The 11,623-nt window shown below is 47.1% G+C and overlaps 1 long non-coding RNA gene and 1 other non-coding gene across 2 annotated transcripts; both read right to left on the bottom strand.

Annotated features, from left to right (window-relative positions):
• Positions 1–8,700: 8,700 nt before the first annotated feature.
• LOC125936618 (uncharacterized) lies at positions 8,701–11,617 on the bottom strand. The gene is made up of 3 exons (XR_007462082.1): positions 10,763–11,617; positions 9,165–9,266; positions 8,701–9,046 (listed from the first exon to the last, which is right to left on the bottom strand). It is a non-coding gene; the product is annotated as an uncharacterized LOC125936618 (long non-coding RNA).
• On the bottom strand, positions 11,165–11,295 carry LOC125937185 (small nucleolar RNA SNORA71). The gene has a single exon (XR_007462281.1). It is a non-coding gene; the product is annotated as a small nucleolar RNA SNORA71 (small nucleolar RNA).
• Positions 11,618–11,623: the final 6 nt, after the last annotated feature.

Genomic DNA, 11,623 nt, shown 5'->3' with positions numbered 1-11,623 from the left:
GGCCTGGCGCCTTCTTCGGATTCTTTTCTCCCCCCCTCCCCCCTCCCCCCCCCCCTTTAACTTTTGCACGTCTTTTTTTTCAAAAAAAATAAAATAAAAAAAAAAAAAAAAAAAAAAGTTTTTTTTTTTAAAGATCCTTTAATACACTAGGAGTTGGATGACAGACTTCCAAATTTTAAATAAATCTGTCTCGAACCATCAACCAACAGCATACCTCTGATGAAATCATCAAAGTGTTGTGTTTTTTTACCTCGGAAGGCCCAGGAAATGAGCCAGCAAGGTCCGATGACCTTACCCAGGAAAATCCAGGATGTCTAAGAGTGAAGATGGGAGATGCTCAGCAAGGATGGTAAAAGATAATGAACCGAAGTGAAATATTTGCCTTGAATGCTCAGTTAGTTACCAAAGGCTGATGTCCAGCCTACTCTGTTCTGTGCTGATAAACTCCCTGTCCAGCTAGCCCCCACTGTCCCCTGAAGGCAGGAATTCCTGCCTCTCCAAGCCAGGCTCAGGCATAAGGTCTTTTGTCCAAGATCATTTCCTCTAGCATCTCCATTATTAGCCTGTCACCATCTGTCATCTCTCATGGAGAAGGCAGCTTGATGAGGGTCTCGTCATTGTCATGTGAAAAACCTGCAACCTACACCATCCCCTTCCAAGACAATGGGTGACTTTTCTGATCTGACCACTTCTGTGTCCCTAGACTCTGACTTCCAACCCCAGTCCTTCTGGGACAATTCAGCAGGAGTCCTCCCGAAAGCCTGTGGGTCACCCATCTTCCTTTTCTACCTCCATTCCTGAGGGACCTTTCTGAAGCCGGAAAAACAGCTGTGCCCGTCCCTGGTGCTCCCTTGTCTGAGCACACGGGACAGCCCATTCAGGATTTTCCTAACTGGCTGCCATCAGAACACTTCATTTTCAGCTGAAATCTGTGATCAAAAATTGACCCATTCGTATTTTCAGAGCTCAACATGTCACCCTGATTGCCGGATGCCTCGGTTTGGCGGCATATTTTCTTAAAGAATCCTGTTGAAAGTTCTGCCCCTGGGTGGCGGTGGGGACAGCCTGCATTCAGGGGGGGTTAGGTATTAGGGAGCCCTCCCCCACCCAGCTCTTACGAACAACAAAGCTGACATTTTCGTCTCCTTCTGCCTGATTCCTGCTTCTCACCTGGTGTGACTCAAGAGAATTTAAAGTGACAAGATCAGGGGCGCCTGGGTGGCTCAGTCGGTTGGGCGGCCAACTTCGGATCAGGTCATGATCTCGCGGTCTGTGAGTTCGAGCCCCACGTCGGGCTCTGTGCTGACCGCTCAGAGCCTGGAGCCTGTTTTGGATTCTGAGTCTCCCTCTCTCTCTGACCCTCCCCTGTTCATGCTCTGTCTCTGTCTCAAAAATAAATAAATGTTAAAAAAAAAAAATTAAAAAAAAAAATAAAGTGACAAGATCATCACCCTTAAAGGACAATGGGGGCACAGACTTTCCAATCAGGAAGGGGATGCTCTTGTGCCACAGCTCAAGCTGAAGCCCTGCAGGGGTTTCAATCCTACCGTCTTCATAGCAGTACCAATCAGAAAGACCACGTTGTAGCTAAAACCGTAATTTTTAGATCCTTGCTTAACTTCTGTAAAACCTCAAGTGTTAATTTGAGTTTGCAGATAAATCTTTTTGGATCGTAGATAATTTCCAAGTTAAAAACCAGTTTTAAACTTTGGTCACTGAACCCAGTTCCAATTTATCCTCAGTCTTCCACGTTTAAAACAGCTATAAATTAACCAGATGGGTGATGTGTGTAACTATAAAAATATTCAATGTAAGCTCAGGGAGAAAAACAGCTCGATAGTCCTCCCGTCGTCTAGTTTTCTAGAGTCTAGAGAAAACAAAAGATGTTTACTTTGCTAATGATGGTAATTAACAGAAATGGCTAAGACAGTATTAGGCATAATTACAGGGAGATGCAAGATAACACAGGTAGTTTGCTTCAGGGAATTATTAGTTTCCCAGGATGGTAAATTCACTATGATACGTACATTGCTTTTTCTAATATGTTCATAAGGTTAATTATATTTTGCAAATAAGCCCCCCACTTTTTAAAGTCTCTAAATAATAAAAATAATATGAAAGGTTATACTGTAAACGTCCACATTTTAGTAAGAATTTTTGGACTTGGGTTATAATACCTACCGTGTTTCAAAAACCAAAAACCGGTATTAAAAATTTTTGACAAAGTTGGCTCAATGACTTTATCCGTAAGGAGAAAGGTTTATAAATCTTTTACTGCACGGTTACATGGTTGGCACATTCACAAAACTAAAATTAGAATTTAGGGGGTTTTGGTGAAATTAACTATTCTGTACCCACTTTTTTAAATCCCTGTAAAATTGACCTAGTGTTATATTAGTTTCAGGTGTACAAAATAATGCTTTGACACTTCTATACTCTCCTCGGTGCTCATCATGGCCAGTGCACTTTTTTTTTTTTTTTAAATGTTTATTTTTGAGACAGAGAGAGACAGACCATGAACGGGGGAGGGCCAGAGAGAGAGGGAGACACAGAATCTGAAGCAGGCTCCAGGCTCTGAGCTGTCAGCACAGAGCCTGACTCAGGGCTTGAACTCACAGACCATGAGATCACGACCTGAGCCGAAGTCAGAGGCTCAACCGACTGAGTCACCCAGGTGCCCCGATGGCCAGTGCACTCTTAATCCCCTTCCCGGATTACACCACGTACCTCCCCACCCACCTGCCCTCTGGTAACCACCGGTTTGCTCTCTATAGTTAAGTATGCTTTTCTTCTTTGCTCATTTTGGTTGTTTCTTAAATTCCATGAGTGAAATCATGTGGTATTTGTCTGATTGACGTATTTCACTTAGCATTATACTCTCTAGCTCTATCCATGTCATTGCAAATGGCAAGACTCCATTCTTTTTTTATGGATGATTAATATTCCACTGTGTGTCCATCCGACATCTTCCTTACTCGTTCATCTGTCGATGGGACACTTGGGTCGCTTTCCTATCTTGGCTACTGTTAAGTAACACCACAGTAAACACAGGGGTGCATATATTGTTTCAAGTTAGTATTTCCATTTTATTCGGGTAAATATCCAGTAGTGGAATTACTGAATCAGGTGGCAGTTCTATTTTTAAATTTTTTTTTTAAACTTCCATACCGTTTTCCACAGTGGTTACATCAATTTACATTGCCATGAACAGTGCACAAGAGTTCCTTTTTCTCCACGTCGACACTTATTTTTTGATACTAACCATTTCAATTCACATGAGGTGGTATCGCATTGTGGTTTTGATTTGCATTTCCCTGGTTAGTGACGCAGAGCATCTTTTCGTGCGTCTGTTGGCCATCTGTATGTTATATCTGGCATACTCCGGATTCGTTTTAATAAAGCTCCTTATTTTTTTTTTAAAGTTAAGTTTCTAATAGGTATTTACTTTTTGCTGCGAGTTTTAAAATATTGGCTTGTAAGAACTTTTTCTTACATTTGAAAATTGTGTTCATATATTGTCCTCTGACAATTCTTCCCTTTCCCTTTCCCAAATTCAGAAAAAAATAGTGAAAACGTCCTTTAGTCCTAAACTGTCTTTGGGTTTCCTTGAATGGCCACCAGAATACACAAAGATTTGCCCCTATCACCTTAGAAGGGATAAAAGATATAATTACATCTTTTTTTTTAACATGTATTTATTGTTAAGAGACAAAGAGAGACAGAGCATGAGCAGGGGAGGGGCAGAGAGAGAGAGGGAGACACAGAATCTGAAGCAGGCTCCAGGCTCTGAGCTGCCAGCACAGAGCCCGATGCGGGGCTTGAACTCACAAACAGTGAGATCAGACCTCAGCCGAAGTCGGATGCTTAACTGACTGAGCCACCCAGGTGCCCCAAGATATAATTAGATCTTATCCATTCTCTAAGTTTTAATCAACTCAAAACTTGTGAGAGCTCTTTGTTTTCCAAATTTAGGATTAAAAAAAAAAACAAAACACGCAAAGCCAACAAAAGAAGTTCCATTTTCCTGAGTTATTTATGTATAGACCATATTAATATGAAAACATTTGAATAATTTTGTACTTTTCGACTTAAAAGAAACATGCTCCTGCCAAGCACAAAGACGGGGACAAGAACAGTCTACAGAGTGATTTGAAAGTTTCAGCATCCCTGTCTATCAGTGACAGGGTACACACTTTAGGATATAAGCCTAGAGCTACTAGTCGATCAATGTCCTAGCAGCGTGTATGTTCTCAGTCCAAGGTAATCCTTCACTACATCCTCGGAAATCGTTACCCCTCAAAAGAGGCTTTCACTCTCTTCCACTCTGACCACCTATATTCGTTATAATTGTTCAGTCTTACCGCCAGGAGAGGTAAATGGCTGTGGTCTTCAACACTGGTGGGAAAAATTTAAAAGCCTGACCAATGATGTTTCTCGTGCATGGCCTGTCTACAGCTGAATTCTGAGAAAATTGTGTAGTCTGAAGCCAAAGCCTCATGGCCCCTATACACCCCTCCAAATGGATGTATCAATGGTCTCCAATAAGGAGATAAGTGTTTGCGTCATTATATATTCATTCAAGGACAGATCCAAGATTTTTCAGAAAATCACAGCTTTGATAGGGACCGAGAAAAGTTCATGTTGTAACAGGCAAATAAATCTTTATTGAGCTCTGTCCCCCGTGGTCTTTATCAGACTGTTACAATTTCCCATTTCTCCTTGAGGCAATTTCGTTTGATGTTTTCTCGAAATGTGCTCATCCAAATACAAATTTTTATATACAAAAAGCGATCTATATCATTCCCTAAATTTGGCTTTACTTTCTGCTAATTTTTATTCGCATTACTTCCATTTTCTTTTTTATTACATATTAAATCTCAGTCTTCTATTTCAAGCATCGAGGCTTAAATTCCTCCTTAGTAATTACTTGAGCTACAATTCACAAACTTTGGTACGTAAATTTTTATCATTCGGTTGTTACTATTTCTAATTCTGCTTACGGTATCATCTTTGATGAGGTATTCTCAATATGTTTTTAAATTTCCCAAACATAGGGATTTTTTCAGACCTGTTTTTGTCGTTATTGCCTTTCTATTGCAGTGCAAATGTAGTTCATAGGACACAGATTCTTTGGTATTTGCCACTTGTTTTATAACCCAGAATATGAACAGTATTTATAAAGGCTCTTTACATGCTTGAGAAAAGCATGTATACTCTAATTTGGAGATAAATGTTTTTAAGCATCTATTATTATGCAAATCTTCTGCTGTAAAAGGAACGGAACTATTTTTTTTTTCTTTTTTTAACGTTTATTTTATTTTTGAGACAGAGAGAGACAGAGCATGAACGGGGGAGGGGCAGAGAGAGAGGGAGACACAGAATCGGAAGCAGGCTCCAGGCTCTGAGCCATCAGCCCAGAACCCGACGCGGGGGCTCGAACTCACGGACCGTGAGATCGTGACCTGAGCTGAACTCGGACGCTTAACCGACTGAGCCACCCAGGCGCCCCTAAACGGAACTATTTTTGATTGCCCACAAATTTCAGCATTAGAAGTGAAATAAGTCAGTTAGAGAAAGACAGATACCATGTTTTCGCTCCTGTGGAACTTGAGAAACTTAACAGAAGACCATGGGGGAAGGGAAGGGGGGAAAAATTGTTAGAGAGAGGGAGGCAAACCATAAAAGACTCTTAAATACAGAGAACAAACTGAGGGTTGATTGGGGTGGGGGCGGGGAGAGGAAAGGGGAAAATGGGTGATGGGCATTGAGAAGGGCACTTGCTAGGATGAGCACTGGGTGTTGTCTGTAAGCGAGGAACCACGGGAATCTACCCCCAAAACCAAGAGCACACCTCACACACTACATGTTAGCCAATTTGACAATACATTATATTTAAAAAAAAATTAGGGGCTACACCATGAAAGCCCCCAAGGCCCAAAAGAAGTATGATCAATTTCGGTATGGTGCAGAGAAACCTTCAATAAATAATAGTAATAGCTATCAGTTACTAAATATTTCCTAAAGGGACACACTACTCAGGCTTTCACATGCATCGGTCTATTTAATCCCTACCTCACCCCACTCTTGTAAAGGTGTGGGTCTCATTTTACAAGAGGAAGTCGAGGTCGGGTAGTGGAAACTTGCCTTATGCCACCGGGGGGGGGCGGGGGGGGGGACAGACTCAGGTCTGTGTGACCCCAAAGCCAGTGACCTTACACTCCTGCAGGCGGCCGCCCCAACTTTGTCCGCCCACACTCAGAATTACCCTAAACATCCCGGCAGGGGATGTCGCACCACTGTGGGCTCCTAGAGAAACAGCATTTCTGTAAAGGTGTCCAGCAACACTCTTCGTTCACGTAATTAGCCCTGAACTCACCTTCTAGACCAGCGCTGTGCTGTCTGACTTCACGTTAAACAAAATTCAACCCGGTCAATTTGAAGATCTAGTCGGCTTTATTAAACAATGAGTGGGGCAGCATCCCACCCAGCCTGGAGAGAAGAGAGGTAGGGCAAGAGCCATTTGCAAACGAATGCTTCCAGGCAAGGTTGCTTTCCCTGAGGGGGAACAGGAGGGGAGTCTAATCATGCAGATTATTTCATCTTCCTTTGGGGATGGAGAGAGCCCATGCAGTGGACTCACAGGCACCCATCAGAAAAATTTCTGACCGGTTAAGACTGCACTTCCGCGGCGAGCTGACGCTGCATTTCGATCAGGTATTAAGCCTGGGTTTGGGGACTTGGCCTACGTGACGCCATTTTGGGCCTGTGAGTTTTCTTTTTAACACTTCTTGCAGTGACAGGAACAGTCTATGCACCTGCGCGGCCCCACACAGCAGCCGCTTGTGGCCACCGAACATCTGAAATACGGCTGGTGCAAGGGAAGATGTGAACTTCACGTTTTTATTTGTATCAATTTAAATAAACAGCCACACATGGCTAGCGGCTCACCCTGAGGGACTGCAGTCCTATAAGCTCCGTGAGGCCTCCTGTGTGTTGTGTTTGGAGCAGTATCCCCAACCTATAGCAGTGCCCAACAGAAGCGCACGTTCCAGACATTAAGCATATAAACAACACATTGTAGAGACCTTTCAGGGATACCGCGAGAACCCAAACGTATTCCCCATCCTATCCCCACTTTCAGCACGGGCTCTGGCTCATACATAAACACGCTTTTTTTTTTCTCGTAATGAATGAACCTTCACTCTAACCAGCTCTCGTACTCCCAGTTCTTGACTGTACGATGGAAATCTCCCATTACCTGATCCATCGGGCCCTCCGGTAAGCACACAATTCTCGGCAAGAATCATACCTCCCTGGCCTGAAGCCTGGCTCCTGGGTCACCTTGGTTGTTGACGCTCTTCCCAGATTTGTTCAGGCCCTAAAGACTGGGGATGGCTCACGCTTCACATGCCCCAAGCGCCGCGAGGCAGGCCTGACCTGGCACCTGGCGTCCCCGTGCACACTTGTGAAGTCCGGGCCCATGTTGTGCTGCTGTGTCTCCACAGCAGCCAACACTACCAACTTCCGGCAGCTGACCAGAAGTCAAAGGACGGTCCACGGAGAAGGCAGGAAAAAAGACACTTGACTTCTGGATGCCGCTGTCGGGAACTGGCCGGCAGAGTGAACACCTGAGGCGCGGAGAACGCCTGCCTCCCACAGGCGCCCGTCAAGGTATCAAACTCACTGAGGCAAGTCCGATTTCCAATGCAGAAACGGGACAACGCGGCCTTTCGTCATGGCCTTTGGGGCCTATTTCCTCACATAGACCCATCCATCTTTAAAATGGGAATTAAAGGGGCGCCTGGGTGGCTCAGCCGGTTGAGCGTCTGACTTCGGCTCAGGTCATGATCTCACGGTCTGTGACTTCGAGCCCCGCGTCGGGCTCTGTGCTGACAGCTCAGAGCCTGGAGTCTGTTTCAGATTCTGTGTCTCCCTCTCTCTGACCCTTTCCCGCTCATGCTCGGTCTCTCTCTGTCAAAAATAAATAAACATTAAAAAATAAATAAATAAATAAATAAATAATAAAATGGGAATTAAAAAGTTCACGCTTGCACGTCCTTAGCACATCATCACCTTACTGCAATTACTGATTTACCCCAATTACCTCCACAAACACCTGACCTTGAGGATACCCCCCAGGTCCACCGATGACAGTTACTCCACGCTCACCCTGCCCCCACCTTTACTCAGTAACCTGCCCTCTGAGGCTGACACCATGTATTTTATACCCCAGGTAAGTTGACTAACTCGTCCCAATTTGCCCAGGACCTGCCCGGATTTAACAATGAAAATCCCAGGTCCTGGGAAATCCCTCAAACCCAGCCAAACTAGGACAGCTGGCCCCACGGGCAGGCATTTATACTCATGAGCCAGGCCCCAGAACTCAGGCCACCCCAGCCTCCTCGATGGCATCACTGCCTGCCTCACTCCAGCCCACCCTGTCACCCGTCCCCGCTTCCAAAGCCCTGGCCTGCTCTTCAACACCCTTGACTTTTTCATGGGCCCTCAATCTGAGCCAACTCTACCAGCACCTGGTCACCTCCTTGTCCTAACTGAACACCTCGGACAGTAGCCTGGGTGCCAAGCCTCAGGAGCCTAACAGGAAGAGGCTCACGGGTGAAAACACGACTGGAAGGCGATCCATTTCACGTCCAGCCTCGGCGGCACACAGCTCGTTAGAGGACTTAAAAGGCAGACGCGGCAAGTCCGTAAGGTTTATTGAATGGGTAGGCAGAGGGGAAAGTGATGAGCAGCTGGAATGCGAGAGGAAAACGTTCGCTCATTCAAGTCATTCCAGACACAGCAGAGGGACGCGGGGCTGACCTCCCGTCTACGGCTTCTCGGGGCACGGCTGTCCCGACTCAGAGCCAGCCGGAGCGGACCCGGCCGCAGCCCCAGCACCTTCCCTCTGATGTCACGCGCGGAGCCAAGAGCTGCTCCGAGGTGCTCTGAGCGGACGGCACGGGGTGCTCTGGGGATGCTTCGCATAGAGGACTCCCTCTCCGTTCTCTGCCCCTCTGGTGACTACCAATGGCACCGAGAGAACCTACAAGAAAGGACAAGTGAGACCGACGATGATGATGATGGTTTGGAGTTCCCACCCACACAAACGCAAACCAGCTTCCCCGCTGCCTGTGGGTCTCCGGCACTCGGCACTAACTCACCTCGGAGAAAAGTCTCAGCGAACACACATCCCACGTCATCCCGAGGGTCGACGACTCACGGCCTTGGGACTTACTTCAACAGCCTCCGGACCGAAGGCTGACCTAAGAGGGAGAAGCAGCATATAAGCATTTAATCTCCAGTGCCACCTTCTCCCCAAGTGACATCACTGAGAAGGTCCGCATCCACCAGGCCTAAGCTCCCAGTTTACACGCGCCAAACTAGATTGTCACCAAGACAGAAAGGATGATAAAAGAAAAACATCTTAAAAATCCAGCTTTTATAAGAAATCGCTTTCTTTCTAAGAGTTCACGACCAGGGCAACGGACCACAGAGAGTAATTCTCAGGGAGACAGCTCAGCGCTCACTGTTGGGAGCCTGGCATGAGGAACCACTGCATCTTGACCAAAGGGATGGACCCTCATCCTCAGCAGTCCTCCCACACATGTTCACGACTCGTCTGCCCAGCCTGTCACAAGGCCCCAGCAGCTGCCATCCTGTTCCGCGAAGACCCACTTAACACGGCCCGGCCGTAAAAGGCAAATGCCAGATAAACTCCCAACAAAGACTTGTTCTGGTGAGGTGCCCCGGCCTTTGAAGGTCAACACTGCCGGGCCCATTTGAAGGATACATGAAAACACGTCATGAACGCTTGAGAAGATTACACAAGTGACTCCCAACTCAACCTGCAGGACTCCACACCCAGGGGTCTGAATGGCCAGGCCTGGAGTGGGGGGTAGGGGTGATATAAAATGTCTTCAGGATGGTCGCCATTGTCCCTTGAATCCTCCAGCCTGGCTGAGGAGCCCAGGACCAGGAACTAGGCTGTGGGACAGGACAAGCCCCTGACGCAAAAGGGGTGGAGAGCAGGTCTGAAAGGCAAGGGGACCTCAGGGTCATCAGAGGACTCCTGGGCACCGGGTGGTTCACATACACTATTCTCACTACCCTCCACATCATCGTGAGACGGAACAAAAACATGTGGCCCGGCAGGATCCCACCTGCAAGCACGAGACCTGAAGGCAAACGGAAGGGGTCTCAAAACTAGACAGGAGCCCCCAGGCCAGAAGTCTGGGATGGATACCTTGACCTCGCCTCCAACCTCGCCTCACTTCTTACCCGGGAGCCAAGACACGCCTCCCAGGGGCACCCGTTGTATCTGAGTCTACCAAGCGAAGGCACCGTCGCAAGGTTTCTGCCTCCCTGAACACAGGGGCAGCGCACAGAATGAGACGCAGACGGTCAGCCTGCTGTTGACGAGGACTACAGAGTGCCCAGCCTGCAACATACACCCTCGCTGACACGAATCAGGAAGCAAGCTGGGCAATCTGGAGTCTACAAATAGATTTCAAAGAGCCACAGGACTCAGAATTTCTTCTTCAGTCAACCCCCGGGGTCACCCTTTCCAAAAGAACCCACAAAGCACAGATTAAGTCAGTGAAGGGAGACCTACAAAGAGGGTGATCCATCAACACATCCTTCTCCTGTCGGCGGGTGACAAGAGAACTCCTCGGGCTTCTGGCTGACCGTGACAAATGAGAACTATTTCTATTGACTCAGAATTGATAGAACTCCTCCTTGCTCCTACAGCAGGCCCCACCTTTGTTTTTCTTTCTCCATTTATTTAACGTTCCTGACACCTCCTGGAGAAGCAATGCATGCTGTGCTCAAGAGACAGTCAAGGAGCAAAGACAACAGACACACGAGCGCTGAATTCACACACTGCCTTGACTAACATGTTCTTGCGGACTGGCCTCGGCTCCTGTAAATTCAAACAGCAGAAGCCATGATTTCCAATTCTTACGTGTGCCCTCGGGCGCTATGTGAATTTATTCCAGTGTGAAGTCCAAATTAAAAGGTAGGCTTGTTTCTGACAAGAAAATCCGTAACGTGGAAAGACAGAATGAGCCCCCACAGGTCGGGGGGCTAGCCCAGTTACCACCTCACATGGGGGCCAGCAGAGGCCCCAGCTCAGAAAGGAAGGGCAAGGGGAAAAAGCTAGTGTGGGAAAGCTCCAGGGTTTGGAAAGGATGGCTGGACCCTTCAAACATGGGAACTTCTCTTGGTGACTCCTCTCCCTGCACTACCAATGACCAAGCCACAGGCAGCCTGCAGTCACTTTCAGATACGGGAGCAGAAAAGGACAGAAAGAGCGCCAGGAAGGATGGCTCACAAAGCCAGACATGCATGCCTCAGAAACTGGACCATGGTCTCTGGTGCCTAAATCTACATGCTTTCCCTCACAGCACGGTGCTGACTCCAGGAAGGAAGCCCTTCACCAACGCAGCTTTCTAGAGGCCTGTCCCCTCTCACTATGTGGGGGATTGCCTCCCAGCCAGGACACAACTGGGAACTCATGGATGCCCACTCTCATCTCGCTGCCTCATCCAGACCCCAGGGCACACGTGTGTGACTTTACAGATGCAAAAAGACACAATTCCAGAGAAGGCTCCAAAACCTT

The sequence above is a fragment of the Panthera uncia genome (assembly GCF_023721935.1).
Source record: "Panthera uncia isolate 11264 chromosome A3 unlocalized genomic scaffold, Puncia_PCG_1.0 HiC_scaffold_11, whole genome shotgun sequence".
NCBI classification, from domain to species: Eukaryota; Metazoa; Chordata; class Mammalia; order Carnivora; family Felidae; genus Panthera; species Panthera uncia.
Note: the sequence above shows the minus strand (reverse complement) of the source record. Positions and strands in the feature narration are given on the sequence as shown.